The sequence below is a fragment of the Ochlerotatus camptorhynchus genome, unplaced genomic scaffold (assembly GCF_037179485.1).
Source record: "Ochlerotatus camptorhynchus isolate MF236.1 unplaced genomic scaffold, CSIRO-AGI_Acam_v1.1 ptg000070l, whole genome shotgun sequence".
Classification (NCBI taxonomy): domain Eukaryota; kingdom Metazoa; phylum Arthropoda; class Insecta; order Diptera; family Culicidae; genus Ochlerotatus; species Ochlerotatus camptorhynchus.
Window position 1 is genome coordinate 5,455,602 of NW_027040560.1, and position 23,966 is coordinate 5,479,567.

General features: G+C 45.8%; 1 protein-coding gene across 2 annotated transcripts in view; it reads left to right on the forward strand.

Annotated features, from left to right (window-relative positions):
- LOC135697463 (cytotoxic granule associated RNA binding protein TIA1) overlaps window positions 1-23,966 on the forward strand; it is a 1,329,144-nt gene that overhangs the window by 47,639 nt on the left and 1,257,539 nt on the right. The window lies entirely within an intron of this gene.

The window sequence follows — 23,966 nt, forward strand, 5'->3', positions numbered from 1 at the left end:
AGTACTCCTCCTCCACGCGAATCCTCACGATCCAGTCGAATAATGTTAAAATCATGAAAAGGAAGATCGATATCTGAAGGGAGCCAAGTTTCACACAGAGCAAATGCATCACAATCATTATTGTGAACCAAAAACTTAAACGATTCTATCTTAGGAATAAGACTTCGACAATTCCACTGTAGAACAGTGATCAAATCCCCGACCTCGTTTGGAAAATTATCCATCGAAGGAGATGATTGCTGCAAGGAGGGGCCACTTCAATGTCAACTGCTTCAAGAGGGTTTTCACAGTAGGAAGCATTGCCAGCACAATGCTTTTCAGAGGATCAGAAATATCGAGGTAATTGAGGATACTGTCCACAATGTTATCAAATGAGAACAACCCAGATGAAGAAGGGGCTTGTGTTCTGAAAATTGGGGCATCGGGGGTTTTGGATGTCCCCGGGAGAGGTGGAAAATCCTGGGTATAATCAGTTCTGCGGAATCCAGGAGGAGTAGAAGTCTCCTTTTTTCCACCACTCCTTGATTTGGGCAAGCTGATTTGGGGTTCTTGATCTGCAACTTTCCGCGAACGGATGCGTTTTCGTTTCCGGGCAGAACCTTCCGGAAAACTGAAAGAAACTCCCTCCTCAGCCAAGTCAGAGCCAGACTCGTCATCTGACAAAAGAGCGAAGGGATTTGTTTCGTTGGTCGATGGCTTGGCTGTCTTAAGCATTTCTGCAAAAGACCGCCTGGAACGTTCTTTAAGAGAGCGCTCTAGTTTTTCCCCGCGTTGTTTATACACCGGACACGACGAGAGACCATGAGGAGGAGATCCTTTGCAGTACACGCATTTTGGTGCCGTGACTGTGCAGGCGCCATCCTCGTGCTTCTCCCCGCATTTGGAACAGCGTGCCTTGCTGCCACAGTGAGAGGCCGTATGTCCCAACTGTTTGCAGTTTTGGCAGATCATGACCCGAGGAACAAACAAGCGCACAGGTAGCCGAAGTTTTCCCAACTCGATGTACTGAGGAAGGGCTGAACCAGAAAAGGTCACGCGAAACGAGTCTGTGGGGGTAAAACTCTTTTTACCCTCGCTGACAGATACTGAGCCCAGTTTTTGGACATCCAGTATCTTCACCGGGGGGAGCAAGGGGTTCTTGAAACGGCCAACCGCCTGCTTCTCCAAGATCTCGGGGGTCAGACTCGCTTCGGTGACCACACCTTCGATCTCCACATCACGAGCTGGTATGTAAACCCTGTACTCAATCGTAAAGAGCTGGGAGGCAGCAATCTCGTTAGCCTGCTTCAGGTTAGAAACGACAACACGAAGTTTATTATGCCTAACCTTCGTGATTTCGGTCACGGCCGAGTATCGCTTCGTCAGATCAGTGGAAATTTGCATCAAGTTCAAAGGTTTGTTTTTGGGCTGAAAGTAGACAACCCATGGCCCAGTCGAGTCATCTGGATAGGCTCGCGATCGGGGGCTTTTCTGAGACGAACCATGAATGACAGGACGTTTTCGTCTTTTCTTGCCATCGAGTGGCAAACTGGTTTCATCTTCCGACAAAATGTCCATATCGTCTTCTGACGAGACGTCCATTTTGCCGTACTAGTGGGAGCGGTAAACGCTCTACCACTGAAACGATGCTTAAAACCACACAGACACAATAAACAGAAAAAAAAACTACAAACACAGAAACACAAAATTAAATTTAACTGATGGGCGAGAGAAAGAAACAGGAAAAAAAAAACTTATCTGCTATACTACTACCACCGAGTGATTACACAGCAGCAGCGGAGCGACGCACAGCGTGGGTGACCTTCGATGCGCGTGTGCGGGCGATCTTTGTAGTGGTGTGCTTGTATTAGGCTCGGCACTCAGCTGGACACACGATGATGGATGACCGGTATAAATGCGGAGGCAGATGCTGACACTCGATGACGATGATCTGTGTGCAGGTATGCGTGATCACGCACCGATGGCAAAATGGTTGGCGAATTGGCAATCGCAAAAACAATTTTCCTTCCGATGATGCCGAAAACACACTTTCTTCTCAGAAAAAAACTCACTTTCAGATAATTGTTTAGCCGGGTACTATGCCAGTAATCACTAAGCGAGAAAAAACTGATAATTTAAACCAACCGAATACCGAGAAAACTTCCGAAATACCGGAGCGCGAAACAAGTCGACTGTACTTCTTGCTAGGTCGCAGTGTAGTCTGATTCCCCTAGTACATCTCAGTTAATAATTGGGAGCTTTCTACGCCAAACAATGCATGAATTTGTATATTTTATGGTAAGGATATACGCCCAAGGAAGTCGCGAAAATTTCCAACCCAAAAAATTTGCTAGATCCAGGACTCAAAGCGATCATTGCTGTCAAAAATAGTGATTTTCGTGACCATGTTGTAAAAATAAGTGACCAAATAGTGACTTATAGTTGTAACCAAAAGTGACTAAAAAGTAGAAGAAAAGAGTAGAAAATTAGTCGTTCTGATGACACATCAAATAAATGTTTGATGTTTTAGACTGATTCTATTAGTAGGGGAAATGGCTCTAATGTTGGCCTATGGATCTAAGATTGGGCCCATCGCTAAAGATCTGCTATTTATCAATTTCATTTAGACGAAAGCGTCATTGGGACGGTACTAATTGATATTTTTGGTCGCTAATGAAAATTTAGTCGCTTGCTGAATTTATGTATGGGCCCAAATTAGGGGCATTTAGGCCGACATTACATCCATTTCCCCTATCTCGTAAACACGTAAAGTGAAAGATTCAATAGAAAGTTAATTACTAAGGCCAGGGTGTCTATTACTGCCCCGTAACGTGGGTAGATCACCTTTTCGTGGTACGTTACGGGATGTAAGATCTACCACCGATTCCTAGTCTTGACTACTTCAAACTAGGGGAACAGAATTGTTCAGTAATCAAAGGAACACATCTAAGTCCTTGTTACTTTTTATGCCTTGTTGATAGTGACAAGACTAGGATCCACCGATGATGATCTTGAAACAAGGAAAAAATGAATTAGTTAGTCTTTATCTCGTTTGAAGTGGTTGAGACTAGGGTTCTGATGCATGGTCATTATCGGTGTCGGTGGTTTGTTGCTAAGAAGGGTATAAATAGCGGGACCTTTCAATGAGAGTCGGATCCTTGCGATAAATGCAAGAGTGACAACTGTAAAAAAAATCGACTACTTCATCATTTCGCAATAGTGATGGAGTAATACGACATTCACTAAACTAAGAACACGGGATATGCCTAGTGTTAGGTCCCGAATAGAGAAAACAAAGTTTCTTCAATTTTCCTAACGATCTAAAACAACTTCATAATGTTTTAAGATTTCACTGAAGTACCGAAAAGAGCGGAATTTATCGTGATTCGCAAAAAATGCTCTACGCAGAATCAACCTGACCGCAGAAGGGTGCCGGAAAACAACGAGCAGAACTTTCCTGCCATCTCCCAACGGCACCAAATGGCTGCTGATGCTACATCGGCCCCGTTAACTGCTGGGGTGCCTAATCGTCCGACAAGCTTGAGTCGTCAGACATATGCGGCAACCGCTGCATCCCGAAGTACCTCCCTCCCTCCGGGGCTTTTCTGGCCTAGCGATGATGCACCACCTCCACAAACGAACGAGAACACCTGTTTACGTCAATGGAACTTGTAACGCTCGTGACAGAGGTCATCAACATCCTGCGCACCTGCAGGACCCAAGCAGAACAGCTTCATGCTGCCGTGTCCCTCATCAACAAGTATGGACCGTGAATCCATCAACATCGCAAATTGGAATGCTTGCTTGCTCAAGAGCAAGAACATCGAGTTCGTTGAGTTTCTCGATGAACCCAACATCGACATTGCCGTCATAACTGAAACCCACCTGAAGCCCGAAATTGACGTCTATCTTCCTGATTTCCTGATCGTGCGGCCAGATCGAACCAGCTTCGGGGGAAGGAGAAGTGGCCATCGCTCTAAGGAGAAACGTCTGCTGTCGGCTGCTGCTGAGCTTTCAGCTGAAGACCATCGAAGCCGTAGGCGTGGAAGTTTCTACTCCTGTCTCTACTCCTACTCCCAAACAAGTAAACATCAGGAACGGGCCGGCAGCAGACCTAAGAAGGGATATTGTAAAGCTAACACGACGATGGGAAAATTTCATCATCGTTGGCGACCTGAACGCCAAACATCAACACATGACCTGCAGGAAGTGCAGTACAGCATCTTCCCGGTTGAGTCACGATGGGCAATAACATCTTGTAACCTGTCGTCTATCAGGAAGTCAGCTCGGACCACTATCGGGTGGTGGCTGAAGTGGGTTACGCAGTCAACAGCCGCTTCTAATCTAATCTATTTTTTTTCCTTTGGTTTGTTTTTTCCGTCGATCTTGTTTTCCGTGCTGAGCACCAATGCTACCGATGTGCCAGGAAGGCAGCTCCCACACCTGGACCCTACCTATCGACCCATCAACTCATGAACCGGGGACCAACGGCTTTACTTCCCATCCGAAGGAAGGCGTGATCAGAGATGTTATGCCTCAGAACATCCCAGCGGCGCCGACTGGGATTCAACCCAGGCCTGCTGGGGTGAGAGGTAATCACGCTTACCACTACACCACCGGCGCCGTTTTAATCTAATCTAATCTATTGTAAGTTCTTGAAAGCATCCTGGAAAATGATATATGTATATACCTACATCATTTTTCTTGTCTATTTGATATATGTTTCACATTGAAGATGCATCACACATATCAAAACGGTCAGGCCTACTGTGCAGCATTTAAATGGCAAGATGATTCAGAAAACATCGAAGATTTGAACACGATGTTTCAGAATCCAATAAATGCATGAAACGTGGACATCTCGTACCGTACGTTCCGATTATGGTAATTATATAATTGGTTGGTCGTTGGAACCATCAAAGCTAGAAAGGTTATGTGATGCTTTTCTTCTGACGGTTGGGGCATGAGCACTAACTCTTATCCTAGCCTTTTATGACTTATGGCTATAGCGCCATAACTCGCTTTCTGAAAAGAGAAGAGGGAAAAGAAAAGTAGAAGGACAAAGGGAAAAGGATTATGTGAAATCTATGAACATAAACAATATTTTTTATATGAAATATACAATATAGAAATGCATAACGGCGCGGTGGTCACTACCCGTGTCTTGTCACTATTATCAAGTCATAAAAAGTAACAAGGAGTAAAATGTGATACTTTGATTACTGGAAAATCCTGATTCCCTAGTTTGAAGTTGTCACGACTAGCGTTCGTTGGTAGATCTTATACCAGTAACGCACCACAAAAAGGTGATCTCCCAACGTTACTGGTTTGAAAAGATAAAAATTTGCAAAATGGAACGAACTCACCAAGTTTAGCCAATTGAACCTGAAGGCTGCCTGACATGTGTTGATGTAGAAGTCCAAATTGTAGACGAAGCTTGACGAAGATCAACATGAACTAGTCCGGTCTATGGTAGTTGCGCGGAATGTCTTCCTTAGATTTGAGATAAACAAATGTTCGGATGTAGTCGATTTTTGATTTGCATTGGCAAGCCTTTTCGTGGCCAATAGTCAGGTTCAACGCTGCGACTTAACGAATGATGAGAAGAATGATGGGACGCCTCGTGGAGGTTCTACTTGGCTTCAGTGGCAAATAATGGGGACCTAGAATGAGGAACAAGAAATTGTCTCCTGGGCCTGGTTATGGCCAGATCAGCAACCGATTATCTGGGTTCCTCAGTCAACAGCCGCTACACGGTGAAACTACCATCGGGTGGATTATTTAGGCGCAGTTCCAACACGTTGCGTTGACACCAGTATCGACTATGACGTCCATCCGGAAATGATCGACAACATCAACCGGTGTCTGCGCTCCGTCAATGAAGCGATTTCCCGGGCCAGGAAGGTACATGTGCCAGTATCCAGAGAGGCGAGCAGTACTCTGAACCTTTACAGGCCCACTAAAGACCTCATTAGATTCCACAACACGATTCGTAGGCAGTACCATCGTACAGGGCTGCCTATCCTGAAGATCAATAGCAACCGTTTAAACAATGGTGGATCTCATAAATAAAAAATAAGCCGAGGCCCATCCCTCCCCTTCCCCCTCTTAATCAGAATTCAGATCCATCCTTACTAATAACCTCTGTTGAAAAGGCCAATGCACTTGGTCAACACTTTGTGAATTCACATAACCTTGGTCAAGCTATGAGTCTCCACGAGCCTGTAGTATCGGACGCTATGTCTGGAGTCACTGCCACCCCCGTATTTGTACCCGGCGAAAGTAGAATATCGGCTCATGAGGTGATAGTAGCCATAAAATCAACCAAGAACATGAAGGCCGCTGGTGTCGATGAAGTGGTCAACATCGAGTTAAAAAACTTGAGTGTTAACTTCTTCGAGCACCTTGCAGCGGTCCTTTTTTCCCTTGATTTGTTTTCTGTCGATCTTGTTTTTCAACTGCGTACCAATGCTACCGACGCCAGGAAGGCAGCTCCCACGCCACCTATCTTTTTTTTTTTCTTTATTTTTGTGATTTTTAGCCGTAGGCTAGTTCATCACATTTGATAGCAGAAGGTCAGGCTTAGGGCCTGCCTCTAAGGAAACGTTTCAGTCTAACATTTACGTAACGTAAAACTGGCTCTGAGACAACATTAAAAAAAAAACTTAATGTAAAATGGGAGTTACATCGGGACTGTGGTGAGGAATGGATGCGCGAACAAGGTAGAGCTCCACCGTAAGAGAAAGTGCCCCAGTCCGGCAGAGATACCCCGACGGCAGGAAAATAAGAAGGTGGAAGAACACGGACAGCGCAGCCAACGACGAGAATGCTAGATTTGGTTGTACAGGTGGGCGTCCATCAAGAAAGCAATCAGCGCAGCCAGTGTCGAGGGGTCGTTGCCAAGTAGTTCCCTGATGTTCTCTGGGAGTCGGTGTTGTTCGCGTAGCCTCTGAAACTCTGGGCAGACACACAGCACGTGTTCCACCGAGGCAGGGATGCTGCAGATTGGACAAACCTTGTGAAAGGGTGTACCACAAAAATTGTGGGAAATCCTCGCATGTCCGGTCCGGAGTCTTGAAATGATCCGTTGGTGCTTGTACTTGTGGCTGTCTAGCCAGGGTCGTACGGTTTCTTTGATCTTTCTCAGGAAAGTGGTCCGCGACTGAAACCATTCCTCCTGCCAGGCTTCCATGATAATATTCGCGATCCAACGCTTGACGTCTAGGAGTGGTACGTTCCTGGTGAAGCGAGGACCAGATGGACTGGATCCCGCCAGCCTGTCCGCAGCCTCATTTCCAGGAACACCGCAGTGCCCGGGAATCCACGTAAAAACGGTTGAGGGTGGGGCATATCGTGTAATGGCTTGTATCCAGGGGTGGCTCGGGGCTTCGGCATCCAGCGCCTGGATGACGCTGTGTGAGTCCGTTAGCACAAGGATCGGTTGATCTGCAGGAGTGATGGCTGCATCAAGAATAGCAGCGGCTTCTGCGGAAAAAAACGGAACACTCCTCCGGTAGACTTTGACTTGTTGCGGAGTATGGTCCTGCCACTCCGAGTCCCACTCCAGCCCGTGATCGCGATCCGTCCGTAAAGCGATGAACGTGCCCCGGATAGACCAACCCAAGAAGTTCTGCAACTGAACGCCTCAACGCTACGTTATCTCCGGCTTGGAATCCTCTCTTAATCCGCTTATCTATTTTGATAAAGTTAGATCGCCAACTTTTCTCTCCATGCCAGTGGACCCTGGCCACCGGGGGGAGGTCAAGGTTGGCTGCAGTGCGGAAGGCTCTGTTCCCCTCGTTGAGGAGAAAGACCCTATCATTCCCGGATGTCTTAGCAGCGAGGGCAGCGGCTTTCGTAGCAGTAGCTGCAGCAGATCGATAGCGGAAAGGGAGGACTCCGATTTCCGCACAAGCAGCGTCTGCAGGCGTGAAAGGTAGAAGACCGGATACGATGTGTACGTAGGTATTGTATACCGGAGCGAGGATGCGGTTCAGCTTCTCGGTGGCTAAGCAGGTAATTTCAATGCCGTAGAAAAGTCGACTGTCGATAACAGCCCGGGCGACACAAAGGCGGATCTCGCGGTTACTGGAGCGGTGCGGGCGGGAGATTGTCCTGACGATGTTGATGCGGCTACGACAGTTTTCTTTCACCGATCTGAAGTGCTGGTCGAAACTTAGAGTCCGATCCAGAACTACCCCCAGAACACGTACTGTTTTCTTAAGCCGAATTGGATGGTCCTGGATGGTGATCGGTGGTTCCCGAATCAGATGGCCCGAGTGGCAGATATGGCACCGTACACTCTTTGGAGCGGAGAGCTGGAAACCAACAGAAAGCGCCCACCTGCTGACGGCGGAGACAGCTGCTTGGGCAATATTCCTGGTCCGTTTAGTCGTTCGTCCCGTTACGACGATGAGTATGTCATCGGCATAGACGATTACGTGCACGTTCTTGGGCAGTCGGCTGAACACCCCGTTCATTGCCACCAGGAATAGCGTAACCGCTATGACGGATCCCTGGGGCACTCCAGTTTCCTCGAGGAACGGATCCGATCGAGTGTTCCCGACAGTCACCTGGAAGGTACGATCAAGGAAGAAATTCCGTACAAAGTGCGTGATGTGGCCTTTCAGGCCCCAGCCGATGAGCTGCCTGATGACGCCAGGCGTCCATGTCCTGTTGAACGCCTTTGATATATCAAGGGATACTAACTCCGCATGGTGACCGTTGTCCTGGGCTTCCTTGAGTACATAACCGAGGGCTGCAAAGTAAGTGGAGGAGCCATGTCCTTGCCGGAATGCATGCTGCCGTTCGTCAAGGAGACTGTTAGACTCCAGGAACTGCCTAAGTCGACGATTTACCATTCTCTCCATCACTTTTGCCGCGCAGCAAGTGAGCGCAATCGACCCATCAACTCATGGACCGGGGACCAACGGCTTAACTTCCCTTGCGAAGGATCAGCGATTCTATGAATCAAAAATTCCCGGCGGCACAGATTGGGATTGAACCCAGGGCCCTTTGGAGTGAGAGGCAATCACGCTTACCACTACACCACCGGTGCAACGCAGCGGTCTTCAATAAGTGTTTGGAGCTTGGCAAAGACCCTACCAGTACCAAAAGCTATTGCCCCATCAGTCTCTCATCCTCCAGTTGATACTCAGCCGTCTGCTGGTGTTTTGAAATGATAATAACATTCTTCTCAAAAAGCAATTCGGGTTTAGGAAAGGCCACTCTACCATCCACCAACTCGAACGGGTTACTAACCTCATCAAGCGGAACAAATCCGTTTCCAATACATCTGCCATGGCATTGTTGGACGTCGAGAATGTCGGGCATATCATTCCGGGTCTTCTTCAACAATTCACCTTCTGATACGTTCAACGTTGACGCTGGGGTTCTCCAGGGTAGCCCTCTTGGTCCTATCCTCTTCAATATTTTGACGTCGGATGTTCCTCCCCTTCCGGGTGGTGGTATTTTGTCATCATCTATAAGGGTCGAGTGATCCGTGTTCTGACGTGAAAACTCCAATCAGGCCTGGATGTTCTGTTCGACTATTTCAAAAGCTGGAATATTAGTATCAATGCAGCAAAAACTCAGATCGTACTATATCCGCACACCTTGGCTTATCCCGCCTGATAACTTGATAATACTCCGATTGAATGGTTGAGTGAAGTCGTCTACCTTTGTCTCCCGCTTCATAGCAAGTTGCTATTCCGTTCCCATGTGGACAAAATATCAACCAAGTGCAATATCTTGCTTAGGTCGCTCTACCCACTTATCAACAGTAAGTCCACACTATCCCTTAAAAACAAGCTTGCCGTCCACAAGCAAATCATCCTCCTCGCGAGTACGGAACGCCAATCTGTGCTCCAAATTCTGAGATCCACTGTCTTCAGTCACTGGAGGAGTGGAGTACGCTCACCCTCGAAAGGTTCAAAGACGCCTGTCTGAGATCAAATCACGAGATCACAAGCGATCTTGCAAATTAGGTTAAACTATTCGTAGCTAGGTAGGTTATCAAATTCTTTTTCAATTCAACCAAAATGAACCCGAAAGGGGAATTCTGTAAACGTGAATACGTAAATTAGAATAACAAATTAGAATAGATGAAGAGCCTGATAGCGAAGACAACAAATCAAGAAGACTGGCAACTTTGCCAGAATCCAAGCGACAGATACAATGGCGCTGCGCTTGAGTGAAGGTGGAAGCAACGCATAGAAAAAATAGCAAATACTTAAACCCTTCTTCTGAGGATGTAATCTTTGAAATCAAATTCTTTCGAAGCATTTACCTTTGAGATGCAGATGACGCGATTGTACCTGTCTCATAGCATGAGCACAGATTTCAAAGTTGAATGTTCTCCAGTACACAACGAAAGGCTGCCTGCAAGCAGCAAGCTGCAGCCCACATGAGCATGCTTTTTTTTTTTTTTTTTTTTTTATACAGAGGGGAATCTGCTCACAGACACCTGAGAAGGAACTCAGGGTGTGAGGATGGGAGAATTTCACTCCCGACCCACTAAACCTTACCCTGTGCGCTTGGCCCTTGACCTCCCCGGAACCGCCCGAAGGCATTACTTCGTGGGAGGGGCCGCTGTAGCGCTATGGCGCCTCTCTAGCAATACTCTAACGATCTGGTCGGGCAGTAGGTAACTGCTGCTCGGCTCGCCACTGTCGTTGTAATACCGAAACTATGTGGGTGACCGCAGTCACCACCGCGCTCCAGTTCTCGGTGGTACCACACATCCTATGAACGATGTTGTCCGGACTGGTATCCGCTCCGCATATCGCTAGCATAGCGCTCGATACTGGCTCGAAACGTGGACAGGCAAACACGACGTGTTCGGCGGTCTCCTCGACACCAGCACATGTGGGGCAGATGGGAGTACTTGCATGTCCGAACCTATGCAGGTAGCTCCTAAAGCAGCCATGGCCTGACAGGAACTGTGTCAGGTGGAAGTTTACTTCTCCATGGCGCCTGTTGACCCAGCTTGATACGGAAGGTATCAAGCGGTAAGTCCACCTCCCCTTTGTGGAGTTTTCCCACTCCAATTGCCATCTCGCGGTCGACACAACTCGCGCGTTGTCAACACACGATTCTGGAAGTAGCTTTCCAGAATCTTATACAGCCCTCCGGGAATTTGGAGCTGGTGTAGCGAGCGGGCTATCGCCCCCCAGCACGCGCTGTTGAACGCGTTCTTCACGTCTAAGGTTAGCACCGCGCAGTAGCGAATGTCCCTTCGTTTCCGATGGACCACCTCTGCCGTCTGGATGACGTCGCGGATGGCGTCCACTGTGGATCTGCCCTTTCGGAACCCGTACTGGCTGCTTGACAGGCCGTCTACACCTTCGGTGTAGGCCGACAGCCTGTTGAGGATGACCCTCTCAAGCAGTTTCCCAGTGGTGTCCAGCAACAGATGGGTCTGTATGCTGACGGGTCCCCAGGGGGTTTTCCTGGCTTCGGAAGCAGCACCAGCTTCTGCCGCTTCCACGCGTCTGGGAAGACGCCTACGTCCAGACAAGTCTGAAAAACAGAACGGAACATGTCTGGATTTTCCGCAACGGCCGCCCTCAGAGCCACAACCGGGATCCCATCTGGGCCCGGGGCCTTGCCCACCACCAGCGACCTGGCAATACCGCCAAGTTCACTGTTCGTCACTCTAGACACTTCTCCCTGATCCGCGGCCAGGAGTCTACGTCCCTACGCGGGAACAGGAACCCAACGATCGGAGCCAGTACCGCTGGTGATCTCTCCGGGGGTGCCGTCACGCCGCGGGTCTTTGCCATGACCACTTTGTAAGCATCCCCCCATGGGTTCGTGTTGGCGCTTTGGCATAGGCTGTCAAAGCACGCGCGCTTGCGTCTGGCGATCTCTTTATTGAGGGCTGCCTTAGCCGCTCGGAGAGCGACGCGGCGTTCCTCCCGAGATTCAGTCGTACGAGCTCGTTGCATCCTCCTTCTCGCCTGGAGGCAAGACGCCCTGAGGATAGCAATCGACTCGCTCCACCAGTACACCGGTCTGTGGCCATGCCTGGGATAGGCTTTCCTAGGCATGGTTGGCAGATCCGGGGTTATTCGCTCCCGCCTCAGTGCTTCGCCGAAGACCTCCTCCTCGAAGAACGACGTCCGCCAGCCTCGAGCGCAGGAAGAATTTCCTCCTGCCACTCGCCTCTCACCTGGCCCCACACTGTACCGAATCGCCTGATGGTCACTATGAGTGTAACCCTCATCGACCCTCCAGTGTAGGTTGCCCTCCAAACTTGGGCTGCAGTATGTCACGTCGATGACGGATTCTGCACCATTCCTTCTGTAGGTACTGACCGAGCCAGTGTTGGATAGTACAACGTCCAGCTTGGCCATTGCCTCCAGTAGGATGCATCCTCTCTGGTTGGTGGGCTACCCCACTCTACCGCCCATGCGTTAAAGTCGCCCGCAATGACCACCGGTCTTAGGCCGACAAGTACCGCAGTCAGTCTGTCCACCATCTGCGAGAATTGCTCGATAGACCACCTGGGCGGAGCATAGCAGCTACTAAAGTATACTCCGTTAACCCTGGCGATCACGAATCCCTCGCTCGAGTTGGACACGACTACCTCCTGAATGGGGAAGCTCCCCATCGTGCATATCGCCGCCATCCCCGACGCGTCCGTGACCCAATTCCCGTTGCCGGTTGGGACGCGGTACGGGTCAGAGATGATTGCGACATCCGCTCCCCATTCCACTGCCGATTGCCACAGCAGTTGCTGGGCAGCCGAACAGTGGTTCAGGTTCAACTGCGCTACCTCGAACATGGCTGAGCATTGCTCTTTGCCTTAGCAGCATTGCTCTTGGACCCCGGGCAGCGGGGGCCACCTGCCATGTGGTTGGTAGGGGTATTACCCTTCTCCGCGCATATAGTGCACCTCGGCGGCTTTTGGCAACCTCGCGCCTTATGGCCCTCCGAGCCGCACCATCTGCAAAGCTTGCTCCTGTCGGTGTTCTTACAGTCACGGGCCACATGGCCCTGACCGAAGCACCTAAAGCAAGCCGTCACCGGTCGGGGAATACTGACGGGGCAGACCGACCAGCCCACTCGCACCCTCCCTGCGGATACCGCCTTTCTGGCCTCAGCTGCAGAGAGCCTGATGGTAGCCACTTGGGTGGAGAACAGTCCCTTCCTCAAGGTAATCGCTGATTGCGGTACCTCGACTTGACACTGTTCCCGGAGCGCCGTGACTATCTCGGTCGCCTCCGTCACTTCGTCCAGGTCCTTGACCTGGATGGTGATAGTCGAGCCTAGCGACTTCACCTGCACCCCAGAACCAACAACCTTCTTTGCCAGTTTCTGGTAGGTTGGTCCCTGGTCCTTAGCACCACGTTTGAGCACCAGGAGCATCTCGCCTGTACGAGTGCGCCTGATGCTCCTCACGATTTCCTTCGGCCCATCTCCACAAGGCGCTCGTACGTTCTCATTTTCTTCAAGACTTCCGCGTATTTCGACGCGTCCGTCTTGAAGATGAGAGCTTCGCCCTTGTTCCTGGTCCGGGCAGCACTGCTCTTGGGGGCAGTTTTGTCCGGGGGTTTCGGGGGTTTCGGGGGGGTACCCTTCTTACCACCCTGCTTCCCGCCCTGCTTCCCGCCCTTGGAGCCGCTAGATTTCTCAACTTTGCTACTGACTATTCCAGCCCTCTTTTTCGGTACGTCCACTAGAGCAGTGGACTGATGGGCAACCGCCACACTCTCCACCTGCACAGAGACTTTCCGTCTCTTAGGGCGTACTGCGCCCTTTACTGGCGAAGGTGAGGGCCGATTTCGCTTCTGTCCCTGCGTAACGGCAAAGTGGAGGGCCTCGCTGGACATCGTATTGTTGCCCGCGAAGTTGAAGGCGTCCGTCTGGGTAGACTTCGGTTCCTTCTGTTCCGCCCTCTCTGCGACCTCTAGTCGCTTCCTGAGCCGCTCGTGGTCGTCCTGGGCCTCGTTCACGGTTGCACGGAGCTGTCGCAAGGCCTGCTTTAGGTCCTTCGTGCTCGTGAACTCTATTATGGCGTCGAGTTGTCCCGCGATTGCCAGCAGCCTAGGGAGGGGCCCAAAGCTATTCATAGTTCTGATTAGCCCGGGCCAGTCCTTCGGCTGCTCCTCCGGCTGTCCACCGATCCCGGCCGTTGTCTCTGCATCGCGCGGAGATTTCGACCGTTTGTTCGGCTCACTGTGTTCGGGAGATCTGGGTAGACCTCCCTTCGCGAACGGGTTCGCGGTCGCCTCCTCGGCGACTTGTTCATGAGCATGCATAGAAGGAGGAAGAAGCCGCACCGCTATTGATCGGAATCAGTAGCTCTTCGTGAGTGGCTGTGGCCCATCTATATATGTCAAGCGCGTCATACTAAAGAGTTTTAACAGAGAGAGCCCCTCTCAAATTCCTATTCCTACACAACACACAAGCTCCTGCTACAGTTAACTAGTTAGATTTATTATATAAGACCTACGTCACCATTGCGTACAACCCCATAGGGCTGTCCCTTGATAACGTTTGACACTCTTCTCAAAATTGTACTTTTTTATTGGTTTTATCACGCCTAAGTATGCCCTAGAAAGTCCACCTGGAACACGATTTGTACCCCATTCCCACGTCAACAAAAATGACAGAACATGCATAATGTAATCCGATCGCAACAGAGCTTACTTGTGACTTTCGCTGAAATTAATTCAGAAATGTATGGAACATCTAATACACACTAACCCCTCGACGAACTTAGACGAACTTTCTCAATTTATTCCGCAAATTGATCGATCCTTCACATTTGAATATTCAACGAAAATAAAAAAAACCCACAACTTTCATCCTAAGAAACTGACAACCGGACTGAGTTTTAAGATAACTTTGTTCGATTTGGATCCGCTAGGGACCAGTTAGCATACACGGCGCCCCTTATTTTGTAAGGACGAGCATCTAACAGTCCAACAACTCGTCGTCATCCCGATATTAAAAAGCCATAAAAACTTACCCAAGTGCCAATATTGGTAAACTCGCAAACGAACTTTCCACTTCTTAAATGCCATATAATAACCAGCCATAAAACGATTCTTTTTGCCTGCGATGCCGGAAACCGATGGCGATGGAAGCATCTGTGAGCGTGTGTCTGTCTGTCTTCCCTCGTCTACCAGCTCGTCACCTTCCGAGGCGGTGGGCGAGGAGAAGCAAATTGTATTTTTGTCAGCTTATTTGCCTACGTCTCGTCCCGTTCTCCACGAGGAAGGATAAAGAAGTTAAATTAAATTGGCTCTCAATTTTCGAGGGTGACTGATCGTTATTTAAATGTTACTTTCCATCTTCCCGTCGTCCCGGAGGTTTGTACATATGCACTCTCCGGGTCTGTACAGTTCTATTGCACACTTGGTACGAGATGGAAATCACTATTAGCCCGGGAGAAAGAGAAGCGAAAACCAACGGAAAGCTCAGTGGCTTGGAAAATCCGAACACAAGGCTGCTCTCTTGTTTTCCGACTTTAATTTGATTGAATTTATCAATCTTGATGATCACATGGCCCGAAGCAGGAATCCATGCAAAGAAGAATCAAGGAAACGAACGTAGACGACCGTGATGGCTCGGTAGCCTATAGCAAAAAAAAAAAAGGTTAAATTTGAACCACTTTCCTGATGCCGTCCTCTTTTCATTGTCTTTGTCGTGTACTCCGGCAAAGTGGAAGACGGTACCAGGAGGGTCCCCGATCCATATCAGCCTTAACAATCTATTCAACAGTCATTATGGCGATGGTGACACTGCTAAAAAGTCGACGCTTTTGACCCTTTTGGAAGTGCGGATGGATCGAGTCAACCAGTGTTGCCAAATTTGTTTGAACCAATTGCTGGTTTCCCATACCGGGAACAGCATTCGAATTACTAGCTCCCCGCCTACTGTTTGCCCGCATACCAGCAGCGTCGATTCGATATCACTCCAGCACTCTGACGGATGATGGAAGAACAAAGCCAACTTTGAGCGGAAAAAACACAACACAGGACGAACATTGCAGAAGCAATTTCCACCCCGGTATAATTCAGCTTGGGCAAACTGTTGTCATCGTCCTCGGCATCGTCATCTTCTCGTTATCCAAAAGTGGAGGACGGCCTTCGATGAACGAGGCAAAATTGATTCTTTAAATTTGATGTTTTACAGATGTTTTTATCTTTTCGACGACCCGCATTGGCCGCTCCCCTCCGTCTGGCGGATTTTTTTTTTCGTGAACGTCGAGTTTTACGGTGATTTCCTTCGCCTCTCGGAATTCTGGTGACATAGTCATCACTGAGGATCTCTCAACCGAGAAGAAGGAATGCAAACGTGGTGTGAGGTGGCATTTTCCAATTCAACGTTAATTGAAGTGGATGAGCTATTAAATTTAATTTGGTTTGGGTGTGAAGTTTTCGCAACTGGCCCTGTGTCTTTTGCCGGTCGGGCGAGGATGAGGATGTCAAAGTCTCTGGGGCTTTCGGTTGGAATAAAAACAGAATGTGATTTCCTATTTTTGATTGCGCCCTTTTCTCCTGATCCTTGTCAATGGCTTTTGTTATGTCGATGACAAGGTGACAAGGGTAATCAGATCCTCACCAGGCGGCATCAATGGCGATTGACGAGCTTTGACCTCCGCGGGATAGAAGACTTTTATTGATCCTATCGGAAAGACGTTTTGTTGAGCATTTCAATATTCATTTCGAGGAAAATCTAATAACGAAAATGATGTATAAATCGAAATAAAAAAATATGAAGGAATACAATCAATCTGAACTAAAAACTTTCCACTTAGCTTCACTTTTTGATAGACACCTAATTGTAGTTCGACGAACAGAGCAAAACAGGACGGAATAACGATGGAAAAACAATCAAAGCAATTCGATAGAGAGAAGAAATATTGTTCGAATTTTCCATCGAATTGGCAGTGCAAGCACTGAAAGGACACGGACAAAGTAGCAAACGACCATCAGAAATGTGTATTACTCACTTTATGTATAGAATAAAGAGAACCAGCGTGGAATGGCTGATACAATTTACCCTCACAGGGTTCGTTGATGGAAGACGTCTCGCTGTACGGAACTAGTGAACCGAGACTTTCGGGTTGGAACAAAATTAAAGCCAAAGTGAAACGAAACAAATAAAGCGGCTACTATGTACCTACTAGCTGCCAACTTGCGCTACACTAAACACGAATCCAGTGAGAAAAAAAAAAAAGTTGCAGTAGTCCCGGAGAAAGTGAACACAAAAAGCTTTTAATGGCTATCTGTCGGCGAGCGTGCCCCCAGTACACATTTCGTGCACGTGATTTTCAAGTTTTTCTGCAACTGCCACTTTGTACCCTCACATGCGGCCTGATGATGAGTTTTCCTGGTGCTTTCGCCCTTATAGATGTTATAGTTCTGTATGTGCGCGGAATGCTTTTCCGAGAAACACGTGGATCCAAGCATGCTTGGCAATGGTTTCCAGGAAACTACACTTCGTTACGGAGCTGCTTCGTGTTCCGTTGGAGCCACATTTTCTTTGTCGCATTTCGGGATCACGGTGCCACAGAACTATACGGTTTGAAGAGGAAAAAGAAAACAATAACTGTAGCACAGACAATCAGATGTTGAATAAGTTTTGCGTGAAAACATTGCTCCTCAATAAGTAACGACATCTCTCGAGCTTCTCGTGGAGAACAAGCTAGCTCGCTATGTCGGAAGCAATGTTGCATGCAATGTAAACAGAATATATAGAAACGTATAAGTGATCCGATACCAGCGCTGCGGTTACTAGTTCGCGAACATGATAATATTCAAATCAATAGTTAAATGTGAATATTAAGCAGGTTGGTCCTTCACGCAAAAATCCTTCCTATAAAATCAAAGCACAAATTTCAAACGATAGAACCAAAATCCAACCTGGCTTTTAAAAAATCTACCATCACGTATGAACTCACAAAGGTCTATTCTATAAAATCTAAGCCTGTTTTTCAAAGGACGGAGCCAAAATCAAACTTGGCTGATCAAGAAACCCAAATTTCTATAAAAATACGTACTTTTGTGGATGTAAACCATCCCAAGTAACATTTTAAGTTTTATAAAATGCTACAGAGCTACTATAAAACAACATTCATAAAACCCTGGTCAAGACTGCTTTGACATTGATGCATCCACCAAAACCTCATTGATGCTAGAATCTGTCTAGTTGGCCCACCCTGGAGATGGTTCTGAAGGGTATATTTTCGAAGCTCTTCAAGATTGATTTACTGCAAAATGGTTGTACGATAAACGCATTGAGATCTATTTCAAAACCGTATTTAAGCTACTATAAAAGCTATTTGGCAACAATTAAAACCATTATCCGAGCCATTTACCCTAGCTGCTCTGCTAAGTTCACTAGAAAAACAACAATCAAGATAAAAACCATCCGATCTTATCAAAGTAACTAAAAAAAAGGAACGTAAAAAAATCCTGCCGAATTTCCAAATTATAAAATAGTTCTCATGAAGTGGTCTAGTTTTAGGTGCCATATAAAATTTGATGTGAAATATACGTGAAAACATCGAAAAACTTGAGTCCGCCCACGGAAAACATCGATTTTACTAATTATTTTACATTAAGAAAAAAAAAATATTCTTCAGATCGCTTAGCCAAGATTTTGGTTTCTCATTATATCCAAGGAAATAAAGATTGAAAATCGAAGATTATAGAAAAAAAAAACAAACAAAATAATTGTAATATGGCGGAGGCATAAAAGTTGATTTTCATGGGCCATTTGTGAAAAAGTTATTTTGCTTTCAAGAAATCCCTAACAAATTCATAAGGTTTTGAAATTTTGCTTGATTCTAACCCGTTCAGATTTATGGCAGCATTTATGGCGGCAATGTTGCCTACAAAATGTCAAACGTCAGAGTTTGTTTATCTTTCGATAGTTGCGCAGTGCAATTCAGCGTTCTTCCAGGCGATTCTCTCCCGATGGCTTGGAAGCAGTTATTCAGAAAGTGTTCACAACATTTCGCATTTCGCACAGCTGTACCTAACCTCGATCATTCCCGTAAAGATCCCCATCTTCCCGATGGTTCTGGAAGTGCACCATCAAACGATGCAGGAATGTACGGTTGAATGATTTTATTTCCAAGTGATGACCCTTTCGCCGAATAAAATCGGAATCCAACTAGTGTCCGCTAATTGAAAGTTTCAGTGGTTTGCTGTCGGTATTGACGCAAGTTATTCCGATCTTCATCTATTCGCAAGGTCTGGAGAAGGCTGGTCTGTTTTCAGCCTGTATTGACAATGTTTTATGAATTTGAGGACCACGCTCACTTCACTCTTCTCCACCAGATGCTCAGTCGTTGATGGTACTCGTTCCGCCGGACGTGCTGGTTCTTCTAAAGAACTTAATTTTTCTGAAATCGACTTCCCTTCGGTCGTTAGCATCGCTTGAATTTTTCCTCCAACTTCGTTGATCCTTCGAGATATCCTTGTCATAAATTTGGTTTTTATTCACTATGTGGATCCATCCTTAAAGTTCAATTTGTAAACAGAGGAGATTTTATGATACACTTTTAAAAGCCTAAAAGGCAACAATGTATGCCTTTTACTTTCATGTAAAACCTTATGGTTTAATGATTGTTTTGATAATGATAGAACAGGTTTATAGAGTATTTTATCAAGACATTAATAAAAAATTGCTAATGAAGTTTATGATTGATTTATAGAACAGTTTTATGGTGGGATTGAGAACTACTTTAAATTTAGTTTTAAAACAAGAGAGTTTTTAACTTCTCGCCAGACTGTAAAAGGGTTTTAAAACAGCGAAAAGGTGAACTACTAAGCAGGAATGTTTTACACTTTGAAATGCTGTATTTATACTAAATTGCCGTTATAAAACCATCATAAATCAGAGTCGATGCCAAATGACTGCAGAATTGTTACTTGGTCTGTTTTCTCAACAATTGTGCTGGCTTTAAAAAATCTACCATCAGGCATGAAGACACGACACATTTTCAAAGGATATGCATCTCACAAGAGCGAGGAAGGGGAGCGGAATCTATGTTAAAAGTTAAATCACTTCAGGAAAGCTCAGACTAACATTAACTATAATACAATCTCTCAACAGAAAAGTTTGGACTCCCTAAGGAAGGCATTGAACCACTTCTGAAAAAGTTGGACTCCGTTTGGAAAATTTAGTGTCGGTTCACTTAGGAAAACTTTCTACACTTTTAGGAAAGCTAGATGACCTAAACAAGGTTATGTCCTTGCCAAATGCCACAACAGTTAACAAAAGAATGGAGCTCACTTAGGAAAATGTCAAACCCGCTCTGACAAGTTTGGTTTCAGTTCGGTAAAATTTGAATCAATGCAGGAAACCTTGGATTCATTTAGTAAAGAGATTAAATCAGCAGATGTGGCCTCACTCCAGAAAATGTGAAACCAATTCCTTAAAGCTTAGGTTCGGGATATGTTGAATCACTTCAGGAAAGCTTTGACAACTTTAAGAAGGATTGAATAACATAACAGAAAGGTTTAGACTCAGTTAGAAAAAATGTTTATGACTTATTCGACGCAGTGTTGATTTGACTGGATTTAGCTCGGAAATTGTTGAATCACTGTACAAAATAATTGAATTATTAAGTAGCCTTAGCAGGTATGTAAGTTAAGAAATTTAGATCGAATGCAAAAATCGGGCGACTGCGGTGGGCTGGGTACATCGTACCATTGTCGGATAACGACCCAATGAAAATGGTTTTGTTACCTACTTAAATAATTAATTACCGCTAGAGATACATTTATGAACTTGCCTAGTGTATATTCACCCGATTAGAGTTCTCTATATTCATTTTGTTCACCAGTAACACCGATGCGCAAAGTGAAATTAAATGAGTTCCCCACATCAGCTTACAGGCGCTGGGTTGCTCGATCGTCGCGTAGCTACCGCGAACGTCGACCCGTTGGAAATCCTTCCACGATGTGTTGACCTTTTCCTAATTTTCTCTCCCATCCTGGTTTTGGGCCGAAGTTGGTTGGGGGATAGAAATCGAAAGATGCAAACATTTCGCACAATGAAACTAATGGGAGCGTGAGAGCAATTTTCGGTATCACAAATTTTAACTTCGTGATTTCCGGTAGCGAAGATTTCAATATCACGGTTAATCTGAGGATCTTAAAACTTAGTCTCGTTCACTTTGAACTGATCCGAGGAAGAGGCAGGAGTGAAGAACAGCCGTAAAAGTGATTCATCCATGAAACTGTTTCTAGAGCTCCGCGGTGTTTTCGAAAACACTAGTAATATAAGAAATAATTTAGGGTCGTGAATAAAATGGTCCCGGATGGCCATGAGACCGGCCTCCGGAAGATCCGGAAGATCCTTAAAAGTGGTCCATCTCTGAAACTTCGCAGCTCTTTCAAAAACACGTGGAACTGTAATATAAGAAAGAATTTGGGGTCATGACATAAATATGGACCCGGTTGGCTATGGAACCATCATTCGGAAGATTCGGAGTATCATTGAAATAGGTTACTGCTCAGCAGTTTTTTTAAATCACTTGGAACTGTGATATAAGAAAAAATTAGTCCTCTGAAAGATCTGGAACATCCTTAAAAGTGGTAAATTCATGAAACTGATCCTAGAGCTCCACAGTTTATTTACAAAATATTAGGAACTGCGTTATAAGAATGAATTTGGGGCCGTGACATAAACAGGAACCTGGATGGATATTGGACAGTCAGTCGGAAGATCCGGAACATCCGTAAAAGTGTTTCTAACATGAAACTGTGAAAAACCGTGATTTTTTTTCGAAAACTTCACAGTTCGAAGTATTTTTGAGAAAACCACGTAGTTCTAGAATCAGTATCATCGATGCACCACTTTTACGGATCTTCTGGAAGACGGTTTTATGGTCATTCGACTCCATGATTATGTTACGAACCCAAATTATTTCTTATATAACAGTTTCACGTGGTTTGAAAAAAAAAAAAATACATGGAACTCATGGATCAGTTTTATAGATTGACCATAGTACGAATGTTCCAGATCTTCCAGACGACGACCCCATGGACATGCAGGTACATGTTTATGTCATGACCCCAAATTACTTCTTATATCACAGTTCCTAAAGTTTTAGAAAAAAACTGTGGAGCTCTAGGATCAGTTTCATTGGTTGACCTCTTTTACGGATGTTCCGGGCCTACCAGAGGACGGACCAATGGCCATCTTGGTCCATGTTTATAGCATGACCCCAAATTCTTTATTATATCACAGTTTCAAATGCATTCGAAAAAACCGTAGAACTCTAGGATCAGTTTCGTGGATTGACCAATTTTATGGACGTTCCGGATCTTTTGGAGGACAGTCTCATGGCTATCAGGGTCCATGTTTGTCACGACCCTAAATTCATTCTATCATACCAGCTCCTAGTGTTTTTCTAAAACTGCGGAGCTCTAGGATCAGTTTCATGAATTGATTACTTTTGCGGATGTTCCAGATCTTCCGGAGGACGGTTCCATGGCCATCCGGGTCAGTGTTTATAATATGAACCCAAATTCTTTCTTATATCACAGTTCCTAATGTTTTTTCGAAAAAAAAAAACCGCGGATTTCTAGGATCAGGTTTATGGATAGATCACTTTTACGGATGTTCCGGATATTTCGAGGACTGTTCCGTTATCTCCAGGTTCCATATATAGGAACCATGAGTGTTTTATGGTTAATCATGAACATTTGTGCCCATTAATCTAAAAAAAAAAAAAGTGTAACGACTCTTTTCGCTTTTGAAAAAAGTAGAGTACCCTATTTGCAATTCTTCTGCAATTAAAATAATATACATGGTGCGTTACGAATTTTTGCAGCAAATGGCATATTTGAGAAAAAATACACCAGTTAGTTATTCTAGCAATGAATTTTGTGCGATTTATTTTCTTTCGCAACATATGGAAGTTGTAAGTAAATTTATTCAAAAAAATTGCCTTCCCTTTCGACGACTGTAGTTAGACGCTTCCGGAAACTGCAGTATGCACGTTTTAAAATGTTTCGATCCATAGATGTCATCACTGCCTTGATTTTAGCTTTTAGCGACTTAAGTGTGGTGTGAGGGGTTCTATTGGTATCCCGTTGGACGACGCCCTATACAAAATAATCCAACGGATTGATATCGGGACTGCTTGGGGGCCAAATTTCTTCCTCCCAAATTTACGAAATATTTTCCGTAAGCCATTTATGTGCTTTATTAGCAGTATGAGCAGGTGCTCCGTTTTATCACTTTTCCAAGCCTTTTTTAATATTATACACTGTTCTTTCAGACACATTTACCGACCGAATTATTTCTTTCATGCATACTCCGGCGCGCAACAAAGCGACAACGGCTGACAGATTGCTCTCTTGTTTCGACATCTTTACGTTTACTCAACATTGTTTGTTTAAATCTTACACCTAACAGTATAAGCTATCCAGTGCTGCCAAATATATCTAAATCATGATGCACAAGCATGAGAAATTACTATTTGAAATTTACTGCAAAAATTCGTCACGCACCCTGTACAGAGCCTAGGAATTCTAGAGGTACCACAATTTTGGAAATTCATTAAGAAATGGCTAAGTTATATCATTGCAAACTTGCTGTTACACGTTTTTCGGAGGCTTCGTAGTCGGCGTGAAGTATTTTACCCACCGTATTCGGAGTGTTAAGTTGCACTTGTTTCCATTATCAAGCGTAGTTTCGTCATACTTAAGTTGTTAACATTTATATGTATCTATCCATCCTGTTGTTTAAAGTACATTAGAATGTTTTTATTCTTTGGCTATTACGTCCCAACTGGAACTTTACACCTGCTCTCAACCTGTACCATTTTTGCATTCGTATATTGTGCGGTAAAGTTCAATGATACGCTATATGCCCAGCGACGTCGAGGATTTTTCCAACCCGAAAAATTCCTACAATCATGTGCTGGAAATTTGGAAGATGTGCAATAGACTGATGCAAGATTTGACTTTTTCGCTCCACAGTGCTTAAATGGTTTCAAATCGGGTCCT